General features: G+C 39.9%; 1 protein-coding gene across 6 annotated transcripts in view; it reads right to left on the bottom strand.

The window, feature by feature from the left end:
- The window catches only part of LOC124599280 (ribonuclease P protein subunit p21), a 48,043-nt gene that overhangs the window by 16,169 nt on the left and 19,889 nt on the right, over positions 1-11,985 (bottom strand). The gene's annotated exons all lie outside the window — the stretch shown is intronic.

The following is an 11,985-nucleotide window of genomic DNA, read 5'->3' as shown; positions in this document are numbered from 1 at the left end:
AAAAGAATAATAGCTTGGCTTAGAGATGAGATTTTTTGGCGTGAAAGGGATGACAACTGTTCAAAGAGCCTGTACATCTGATGGCTCCATCTGCACCCCTGTCCACATTAAACTCACCGACCACCAACAGTACCTGCATTCTGGCAGCTGTTATCCCTTCAACATCAAAAATCCATCCTATAGAGCCTCACCACCCAGGAATGGCATATCTGCAGTGACAAGAAATCCCTTGCCCAGTATGGTGAGGCTCTCACTAAGGCCTTTACAGACAAGCACTAGCCCCAGTATACACACACACACACACACACACACACACACACACACACACACACACAAACCTCCCACAACCAGCCACGAAGTATTGCCCCCCTTTGTCACCCATTACACCAAGAGTGTAACAACTGAATCACATCATCAAGGTCCCTTTGTCACCCATTACACCAACACCGTAACAACGGAATCACATCATCAAGGTTTTGATTTCCTATCATCATGCCCTGAAATGAGAGACATACGGCCCGAGATTCTTCCCACTCCTCCTAAAGCGGTGTTCCATTACACACCCAACCTCTACAGCATCTTACTCCATCCCTATGCCACTTCCAATCCCAATTCCTTGCCCAAAGAATCATAACCTTGTGGAAAACCCAGATGCAGGATCTTCTCAGTCTACCTACCTAGCACAGCTTTATTAATGGACTGGCCACCTGTGAAAGCAGCCACGTCTTACCAGCTCTGCTTCCATCATTGCACAGCTTTTCATATTCTACATCTATGTCTACACATATACTACACTAGCCACCAAGCAGTGTGTGGAGGGCACAATTCGTGCCAAAGTCATACACCCACCCCATCCACCCCCATTCAGCTCGCGGATCACATGAGAGAAAAACAACTGTCTGAACACATCAGTACGAGTTCTAATTTCTCTCGTCTTTGAATGGTGATCACTGCGGGATTTGAAAATGGGTGGTAATAATACATGCTCTACATCCTCGGCAAAGATCAGATTTCGGAAATTAGTGAGCAGCCCCTTCCGTTTAGTGCATCGTCTATCTGTAAGTGTGTCCCACTTCAAACTTTCTATGAGATTTTTAATGCTCTCACGATGGCTAAATGTACCAGTCATGAATCTTGCCACTCTTCTTTGGACCTTCTCAATCTCTTGAATCAGACCCAGCTGGTAAGGGTCCCATACAGATGAACAATACTCTAAGACTGGATGAACTAACATATTGTAAGCAATTTCCTTTGTCAATGGACTGCATCACTTCAGGATTCTACCAATAACCCGCAATCTAGATTTTACCTTAACCATTACTTGTGTAATCTGATCGTTCCATTTGAGATAATTTCGAGGTCACACCCAGATACTTGACAGATGTTACCGCTTCCAAAGACTGGGCATTTATTTTTTACTCGTACATTAATGGGGATTTCTGCCTTTTTACAACAGGCTCTAGATATCGGCTCACAGGTTGATGCCATATTTCTCGACTTTCAAAAGGCATTCGACTCAGTTCCGCACTGTCACTTGATCCAAAATGTGCGCACTTAGGTCTATCCGATGACATATGTGGTTGGATAAAAAATTTTCTAACAGAGAGCAGTATGTCATCCTGAATGGGGTGACTCCAACAGAAACAAGTGTAACTTCAGGTGTGCCCCAGGGCAGCGTAATAGGTCCACTGCTTTTTACAATTTACATAAACTATTTGGCTCATGGTATTGACAGCGGCATTAGACTGTTTGCCGATGATGTTTTAATTTAGCATCTAGTAAAATCATCAGACGATCAATTCCAATTAGAAAATGATCTAGAGAGAATTTCTGTATGGTGCGAAAAGTGGTAATTAGCACTAAAGAAAGAAAAGTGCGAGGTTGTCCACATGGTACGAAAAGAAATCCGATAAATTTTGGGTATACAATAAATCACACAAATCTAAGGGCTGTCAATTCGACTAAGTACCTAAGAATTACAATTACGAGCAACTTAAATTGGAAAGACCACATAGATAATATTGTGGGGAAGGTGAAACAGAGACTGCACTTTGTTGGCAAAACACTTAGAAGATGCAACAAACTCATTAAAGAGACAGCCTACATTACACTTGTCCGTCCTCTGCTGGAATATTGCTGTGTGGTATGGGATCCTTACCAGTTAGGATTGATGGAGGACATCGAAAAAGTGCAAAGAATGGCAGCTCGTTTTGGTTATCGGGCAATAGGGGTGAGAGTGTCACTGATATGATACGTGAGTTGGGATGGCAGTCACTGAAACAAAGGCAGTTTTCTTTGCGGCGAGATCTATTTACAAAATTTCAATCACCAACTTTCTCTTCCGAAAACAGAAATATTTTGTTGACACCCACCTATGTAGGGAGAAATAATGATCATAATAAAATAAGAGAAATCAGAGCTCAGATGGAAAGATTTAGGTGTTCCTTTTTCCCATGCGCCATTCGAGAGTGGAATAGTAGAGAAGTAGTATGGAAATTGCAGAGTACCAATGTAGATAAGAATGGTTCTATATTTGTAGTATAGTCAACATATAATGTTACGGGGATATCGTCTGGGCCAGATGCCTTCCTGGTGTCTAAGGATCGTTACTGTTTTACAATCCCAGATACACTAAGCACTATGTCAGCCATCCTTGCGTTTGTTTGATAATTGAAAGGGGGAATGGTGCTGCAGTCCTCTACTGTAAACGAGTTTTTGAAAGCTAGGTTTAGAATTTCGGCCTTCTGTTTCTCATCGTCCATTACATTGCACGTACTGTCAGCAAGAGAAGGTATTGAAATATTTGTAGCGTTCATAGATTTTACGTACGACCAAAATTTTTTGGGGTTATTTTTAGAATCAGCAGTTTTTTTTTTTTTTTACTATTACATTTATTGATTTCCATGGATCCCTAGGAGAGGAGTCTCTGGGATGCGGAAAGAGTCAAAGTTTTACATGGATATTATAAAATTCTAATGCAAACAGAGTAATGAGCTATAATCCTTGTGAAGATATTCATCAATGGAGTAGAAGGAGTTTGCCAACAGGAAGTTCTTTAATTCACCCTGCAACCGATCATTATCACTTATAAGACCTTTGATATGCTCTGCTAAGTTATTGAATATATGAGTACCCATGTATTTGACTCCTTTTTGTATTAATGTTAAGCTTTTATAGCCCTTATACGTATTGTTTTTGGTTCTGGTATTATAATCATGTGTTGCACTATTTTGTGTAACAAGAAACATGTTGGAAAAGACAAAGGACATCAATGAGTATATGTACTGATAAGTAGTAGTTAGAATACCAAGTTTCTTAAAGAGGTCTCTGCATGATGATTTAGGACTGACACCATATATAATTCTAATGAGTCATTTCTGAATTTTGAAAAATGTTCTCTTTGTGAGAGGAGTTTCCCCAAAAGACGATTCCATTACTCATTAGTGAATAGAAGTAGGCCGAATAAACTAACTTCTTCATTTTGAAATCACCTATTTCTGCTATCATGTGTACTGCAAATGTAGCTGAACTAAGGCATTTCATTAGGTCTAGAGTGTGAGTTTTCTAATTTAGGTTGTGGTCAATTTGTAGCCCTAAAAATTTGACACTGTCTACAGCTTTAATTTCATTGTTTGAATAAATTATGCTTATAGGGTCAGGTATCCTTTGTGAGGTACTAAACTGTATGTACTGGGTCTTGTCAAAATTCAGTGACAATCCATTTGCTGTGAACTACCCACTGATACTTACAAAAATTTCAATAGCTGATTGCTCAGTGAGATCACAGGTACTGTTTTTTATACCAATACTTGTATCATCTGCAAATAAGACAAAATTTGCATTTTGTGACACTGCATATGGAAGGTAGAAACAAGGGACCTAAAGTAGAGTCCTGGGGCACCCCTTATCTGATGGTTTGGTTTCGTATTTTGAATAACTATTGTTATGTGGTAAGCCCGACACACACACACACACACACACACACTATTTTCTATTTAAAAGATACGATGAGAACCATGAGTCTGCTACTCCTGTTATCCCATAATATTTTAACTTTTGTATAAGGATATCATGCTTAATACAATCAAAAGCTTTAGCCAAATCACAGAAATGTCACGTGGAAATAACTTTTGATTTATCGATTCTAATATATCATCTGCAGAAGTAAATATAGCTTGATCAGTTGACAATCCTTTCCGAAATCCAAACTGATTGTGAATGAGAATATTTTTCTGTACTAAGTGTTTATAAAGTCTGTTGTACATAACCCTTTCAAACACTTTTGAAAATATCTTCAATAAGGAAATGGGACGGAAGTTTTCCACTGATGATTGGTCTCTTTTGTGTAATGGTTTGACAGTAGCATATTTAAGCCTATCTGGAAAACTACCACTGTGGAGGGATTCATTACTCAGTATGTCACAAAGTTCTGAGGACAACATTTAATTACGTTAGTGCTGATTTCATCATAACCACTGGAACATTTGTTTTTGATAGAGCTAATAATATTAGAAATCTCTTTTGGTGAGGTAGAATATAGCTGAACTTTGTCAAACTTCTGCAGAAATGCATTTTTTAAATATTTTAAGCTGTCTTCTGAGGAACTATGCAAACCTAAGTTGTCTGCTACAGAAAGGAAAAAGTTGTTGAAAGTGCCTGCTATTTTGGAGGTATCTCTAATCAACTCATTATTTACATTGAACATAATTTCCTGATTTGCCTGACTAGTTTTTCCTGTTTCACTTTTTACTATTTTCCATATAGTTTTTATGTTGTTATTAGAGGCATTTATTTTTTCTTGAAAATAAATACATTTTGAGGTTCCGACTGCTTTGTTTAGAATTTTACAATATAATTTGTAATGTGATTTAGCTTTGTAGTCATCGTTTTCCCTTGAAATTAAGTACAGTCTTCATTTTGTTTTTCAAGATACTTTCATTCCATTTGTAATCCAAGGTTTTGAAACATTTAATCTATTTGCTTTGATTCCTTTCTTAGGGCAGCAGTTTTCAATGTGACCTATGACCGTATTAGAGAAACAGTTATATTTTTCTTTTATCCCAGGTGAATTGTATACATCTTTCCAGTCTGTATAACTCAAACAGCTTTTTTATACTTTATAAAAGACATATTTATGCCAGTGACTATAACACTTTCTTTATATCAAGATTGCAATTTCGGCCTTAGGCCATTATCAAGTAAAGATGTTATGGCTATTAGGTCATGTCAACCTAATAGCCATAACATCTTCACTTCATAATGGCCTAAGGCCAAAACTGCAATTGTGAAATAAAGAAAGTTTTACAGTCACTGGTGTAAATATGATGTCTTTTATAAAGTTCTACATGACTGTGAATCCCAGTTACAAAAAGTTAATTAGTTTTTTATACCTTCAATTCCTGTTTATTATTCGTATAGTTTCCCATTTCCTGTTATTAGTTGAATCAGACCCCACTATATCATATGTAAGCAACTGGTCGTCATGATCTGAAAGGCCATTAAATACTGGATTTATACTATGATTTGCTAGTGTGGTAGTACCTACGAAAATGTTATCAATAGCAGTGCTGCTGGTACCCATAAACCTGGTTGGAAACTGTACTAAGGAATGAGATTATAAGAAGTGGTAAGATACTCTAGTATGGATCTTGAGTAATTATCCTTCAGAAAATTTAAATTAAAATCTCCACTTAGTATGAGTTTATTATTTTTAGAAGTTAAGAAATTTAATACTGCATCAAGCCTGTTTAGTGAATAGCTGGAAATTACCAGTTGGAGCCCTGTATACTGTGACTAATTATTTTTCTTGTGTGTGTTTCTACTTGTGTGGCACATGCTTCAAAATGCTGATCACTACAGTATTTAAGAATGTCAATGTTTTTATAATTGTGACCCTTTCTAATGTAAGTGGCAACTCCTTTCTCCATCTCTTTTCTACAGTACTTTGAAGCTAAGGTATATCCTACCATATTAAGCATTTAAATTTCACTACCTAAATGATGTTCAGAAATAAAAATAATATCAACAGGATTTGTAGACTGTAGCTCATCTAAACAGATCTGAAATTCATTAATTTTGTTTTTTAAACCTCTGATATTTTGATGTAGTAAATTTATTGTTACTTTTTTTTGTCTTCACAAGTATTATGCTTAACATTTTCAAATACTTCTTGTTTCAATATTGAATGTGTAGATAATGAGCTTAATCTAAAAAAGAACTACTTCCATGAGTTACAGTGTCCCCCCTTAAAGAATTTGCTATCAACCTAGCTAGTATATCCCTCCCTATTCTATTGAGATGCAGGCCATGAGAAGAAAAGCCCCACCTACCAATAATGTCAATAGGAACCAAACCAATCCCTGACCCAGCAATAGCCCGAAGCAGTCGATCCAACTCCATATTGACCCTCTTCACAGAGCTGTTCAACTGGGTTCGATTGTACTACTTGAAAACAGGCACAAACTCAACATTAGTATGGTTTGTTGCTGATGCTATTTTTACGAGGTGCTATTTTTACCAGGTACCTATCGATTCCGTTCCCTGCTCCACCCACTATTACAACATGATCCTCCTTCGTGAAACCCTTACACAAAGATGCTAGGCCCTTTATCACTTGGCTGTGAGATGCACTAGGCTTGAAAGAGTTTGTGACCTGGTAGCTGTCACCTAATTTTCCCTTCAGAAGTTGGCCCACGCCTCTTCCATGACTGCTACCTAACAGCAGAATTTTTTTCCTACTTTTTCTGAAGCAACAGGCTTCGTAACTTAATTCTGCTGTGCATCACCTGCACCTACATCTACATGAGGCTCTTCATTACTTAACTGTGGCACCAGGGCAAATCTGTTTTTTGTGCCATCAATGTAACTGTCAGATACTGTCCTCTTTCTGTGGCCCTTGTTCCCTCCTACCACTTCCCACGTCTCTTCACTCTTCTTCCCCCTTAACCTAATTAGTTCCTCCCTAGCTTTATCTCATTCAGCCTGAAGGGCTCTAATCTTCTCCTCCTGTTCTGCTATTTTCATATCCCGTGAACACACTACAGTACCTAGGAAGAGCTTCATTTTGTTCCCCAGCTTCCATGCCACTACATTCCCCCCAGTGAAACGATCTGTCACTACAGCTGCATAGCACCCCAGAACTAACTATCCTACGGCAGCTAAAACACTTCACACTCATGATCGTTTACAATATAGGCCTACTAATAAAGATAATTTCCTATTTACTATGTTCTATGGGGCTCTAATATAAATATAATACTAATGTACTTACTTAGACTTCGAATCACTTAACTTTCGCACACAAAATTTAGGCCTAAAAACGGCTGTTAAGCGGTAATGGTTTTATGCTATTTTCTTTAAAAATGTGGCACAGAACTTAAAATCTTCACTTCCCCAAACAGTTATTACACTACTGAATGCAATTAAACCTAATAAAATCTAGCCACTGCACTTAGTACTCACTAGAACTTCAAAAATAAGCGCACACGAAATGTCAACACAACCGGTCGGTCCAAAGAGCATATGTGGACAAATTGCTTTCAAATTCGTTAAAAGAATCTCTCTCTGACATTTTGACAGCTACTTTCATTTCGCATAATTTCTGTTTGTCAGCAGGGCAGTGACAACGTTTAAAATGACTGTGCAAAACTCTCTGCTTTCTCAGCAACTCCCTAATATGTTTGTTGTACCCTCCCCTATATTTTTGCTAGGTGGTGGACAGTACCTTTAAATTCTAACAAAAGATGCTCAATATCTTTGAGTCTCGCGGTGAATGCTTGGAGCTGACTATGACACTTTTATTTGCTTTCCCAAACAAGAAAAATCTACACTGTTCCTTTGGTTTTTTGCAACTTCCACTGACATAGAAGCCACAATCACATTATGGTCATTAATACCTTCTTTTATATTAACTTCCTCAAAATGATCAGGTCTGTTTGTCACCAAGATATCTAATATGTTCCCATCTTGAGTTGGTTTTCTAACCAATTGCTGAAGCTTGTACGTTGAAAGTGCTCCTAGAATAACTTCACGAGTCTTTGCTTCTGCCCCCTGTGATAAATGTGTAATTTTCCCAGTCAATGGATGCCAGATTAAAGCCTCCACCTATAAAGCACTCTGTCTTCAGGCCTCAAGTGGCCCATCGGGACCATCCGACCGCCGTGTCATCCTCGGTGAGGATGCGGATAGGAGGGGCGTGTGGTCAGCACACCGCTCTCCCGGTCGTTATGATGATTTTCTTTGACCGGAGCCGCTACTATTTGGTCGAGTAGCTCCTCAATTGGCATCACGAGGCTGAGTGCACCCCGAAAAATGGCAACAGCACATGGCGGCTGGATGGTCACCCATCCAAGTGCCGGCCACGCCCGACAGCGCTTAACTTTGGTGATCTCACGGGAACCAATGTATCCACTGCGGCAAGGCCGTTGTCTCTCCACCTATAACTAATGGATAATTTGGATATTTATTTCCTATGTACTCTAGACTTTCCCTGAAACATTCTGCGAAGTTTGTTGTGGATGCTGGTGGTCTATAAAAACATCCTAATACAATGGTCAGTCCTTGTCTGATTGCAGCTTGATCCAGACTATTTCACAGTCTGATCCAATATCGATATCAACTGGTTTAAACAGCTTTCAACTGCAATGAACACACCACCACCCATAGCATCAGTCCTATCCTTCCTAAACGTTGTCCAATCCAAGTTCAAAATTTCACTGCTACTTATGTCCAGTGCCAACCAGGTTTTGGTACCTAATATAATGTTGGCATTGTTACTGTTTATTTCGGAGAGTAACTCGGGGATCTTGCTACAGTACTTCAACAATTTGCTAACATGAGACATGGCATATGTAAATCCTTTGGAATGACCTGTTTAGGTGAGCTAACAACTTTTACAGTTGGCACACCCACATTAGTGTCATGAACTGGTAATTTTTTCAGGCCAACGGTTTGTTTCCCGTGGGGAGGAAACTAATCTAAAAAAAAACCCTGTGCACACAAGTACTGTGTTACCCATGTAGCTGCTTCCTGTGTGTAGAAGGGCATCCTACAACCTTCCACCCCATAGCGTAGGTCAAGGAATCTACAACCATTTGCGTCACAGAGTCGACGATATTGGTGTGACTATCAACCAGCTGTCTAATATGATGAATGGCCACCACCGAACTGTGGCCAAGTGCAAAGTAGACCACCTTGAAGCACAACATGCAGTTGAACATAACATGCCTGATTTCAATGGTTGCTTCACTATGGAGCCATTTGAATCCTTCCCTCAATCACCAGCTTTTCTGAACTGTGCATGTTGGTACTATCCTTACAACACATTCTCCACTCCTGTAATTGTCCTGACCTCAACCTACAGCAACATACTGTCCCCCATACCCTCCACTGAACAGTTTCCACTCCCTCTGCCCTATCATTTCCTTCCCATTCTTGACTCCCACCCTCTCCGTTTGACACCATCTGTCAATGCTCCCGCTCATCTTTCCCTGTTCCTCTCCTTTTTTCACTCTGTTTTCCTCACCTCCCTGCCCCAAAATGTCCTGTCTCTGTGCGTGTTGGCATTCTAGTGCATACTCTACCAGACAGTGTTCCTCTCTTGCCCCACCCATGCATTGCTATCCCTTTTCCCTTCCCCACCCCTTTCAGATTGCTACTTCCATTTCACGTGATAGTAACAGTCTGGTCCAAGATGCCTCAGTTGGCAGTCATGCTTGCATGAGGTGTGGTTGCTTGTATGAATGAATAGTGTGTTTCATTTTCTGATGAAGGCTGTGGCCGAAAGCTTATGTTTAAGTATGCTAACTGTGCCTGTCTGCAACTTAAAGCATCATCTTTATGGTAAGTAGCAATATACCTTTTCCTACATTGTTGAAGGCTTGCTTGAATTCTATATTTGATTTAGCATAAAATAAGTGAAAATTTTCTTTAGTGTCAGAACATGAGATACTTCTTGATCTGGAGAAACCATTCAACTTTGATGAGAATCTGTCAGAACTATGAAATGTCAAACAATGCAGGGTTCCCATTTCTTTATGTATGAGGGGAAAGGTGAGAATACTGGGAGGTTGTATTTTTTTTTTAAGTACTGGGAGGTTGTCTCTTTTTTTTAAAATATTGGAGGCAAAGTTGTGAAGAAACTGGCAAATACATTATCTGCAGGCTGTATTGTGACTAGGTTTCACAAAGTGTAATACGATGCTCTGAGATGCTTAACTACCTCCATTCTGAGCAATGTCGTCAGGCTACTGGAACAATACAACCAACCAGAATTCCAGCCAAGAGTAAGCTCCCGTCTAACAATGAAATGAAGAGGGGTCACAGTGCAGCTGACCAGTCCATACAGGGAGTGGACATACACTGATGCAACACCAAAAATAAATGCAGAGTAATGAAATTTCAAGAATACATTTGCCAAGTTAACACATGTAAGTGATTAACATTGCAAGATCACAGTTCATGTAAACACAAGAAGCCATTGCAAATGTGAAATGCTGATACATTAATAACTGGTGTAACTGCCAGAATGTTGAATGCTAGTATGTGAATGTGCATGCAATGTGTTGTACAGGTGCTGGATGTCAGTTTGTGGGTCAGTTAATACAGGGTCAGTTTATGCTGTTTGTGGATGGAGTTGTCCGTTATGTCCCATCTGTGCTCAACTGGAGACTGATCTGGTGATCAAGCAGGACAAGGCAACATGTTAACTCAATGAAGAACATGTTGGGTTACAACAGTGTTATGTGGGTGAGTGTTACCCCGTTGGAAAACAACCCCGGAATTGCAGTTCTTGAATGGCAGCACAACAGGTCAAATCACCAAATTGACACACAAATTTCCAGTCAGGGTACATGGGATAACCACCAGTATGTTCCCGCTGTCAAAACTGCAGCCCCCCGACCATAATTCCAGGTGAAGGGCCAGTGTGTGTCGCATGCTGACAGGCTGGTTGCAGGCCTTCAACTGGCTTCCTCCTAACCATGACACAGCCAACACTGGCACCAATGCAGAACCAGCTTTCATCAGAAATCAATAGACTCCACCCTGCCCTCCAATGAACTCTCATGTGACGCCACTGAAGTCGCAGATAGCAGTGGTTTGGGGTCAGCGTAATGTGCACTACAGGGCATCTGGCTCAGACCTGTCCTTGAATTAACAGATTTGTAACAGTTTGTTGCGTCACTATGGTGCCAACTGCCGCCGCAGATGCAGTATGATGTGCCAGTGTCTTCCTTCTATGTAGTGCCACATGGCCATCCAGGGCCTCATCTTGCGACTGTGCATTCTCATGACCACCACTGCCGGCAATCGCGAACAGTGGCCTTTTTGCAATATCGCAGAAGGAGCATCCAGCTTCTTTTAGCCCTATTATACAACCTTGCTTGAACTCTTGAGGTGTTGACAATGGCACCTTTGTCACCTTAAAGGTATTCTTGACTAACAACGGACCACATCCAATCTCAAAGTCACAAACATTACAACATGTATTTAAAACAAACTTGATTCACATCCTCTTAGTGGAACCACTAGCACCAGTCTTATGCGACTGTTGCAGAACTTTCTTATATGTCATAGAACACCACTGTGTTTAATTTGAGTGACATTTCAGAACAATATTATAGATTGCTACTAACCGTAAAGATGACATCAAGCTGCAGACAGACAATTAAGAGACACATGTAAGCTTTTGGCCACAGCCTACATCAGAAAACACACACACACACACACACACACACACACACACACACCACTCATTCAAACACACATGCTCACATGACCAAATCCATCAGCTAGGACCAGCTGCGCAGTTACGAAGCCTGTGTTGTATGCAGGTGACTGTTGATACAGTGTGGTTTGTAAGTAGATGCAGTTTGGAAGGCGATGAATAAACACAGGAGAGTAGAGAAAGAAAAGACATGAATGGTGTTTCTCTTTCTTTTTCTGATGAAGGCTGTGTTCAAACTTCTACACAGAGAGTGCAGTGTA

Source organism: Schistocerca americana, chromosome 1, assembly GCF_021461395.2.
Source record: "Schistocerca americana isolate TAMUIC-IGC-003095 chromosome 1, iqSchAmer2.1, whole genome shotgun sequence".
NCBI lineage: Eukaryota > Metazoa > Arthropoda > Insecta > Orthoptera > Acrididae > Schistocerca > Schistocerca americana.
This window is presented reverse-complemented; position numbering and strand designations above follow the sequence as displayed.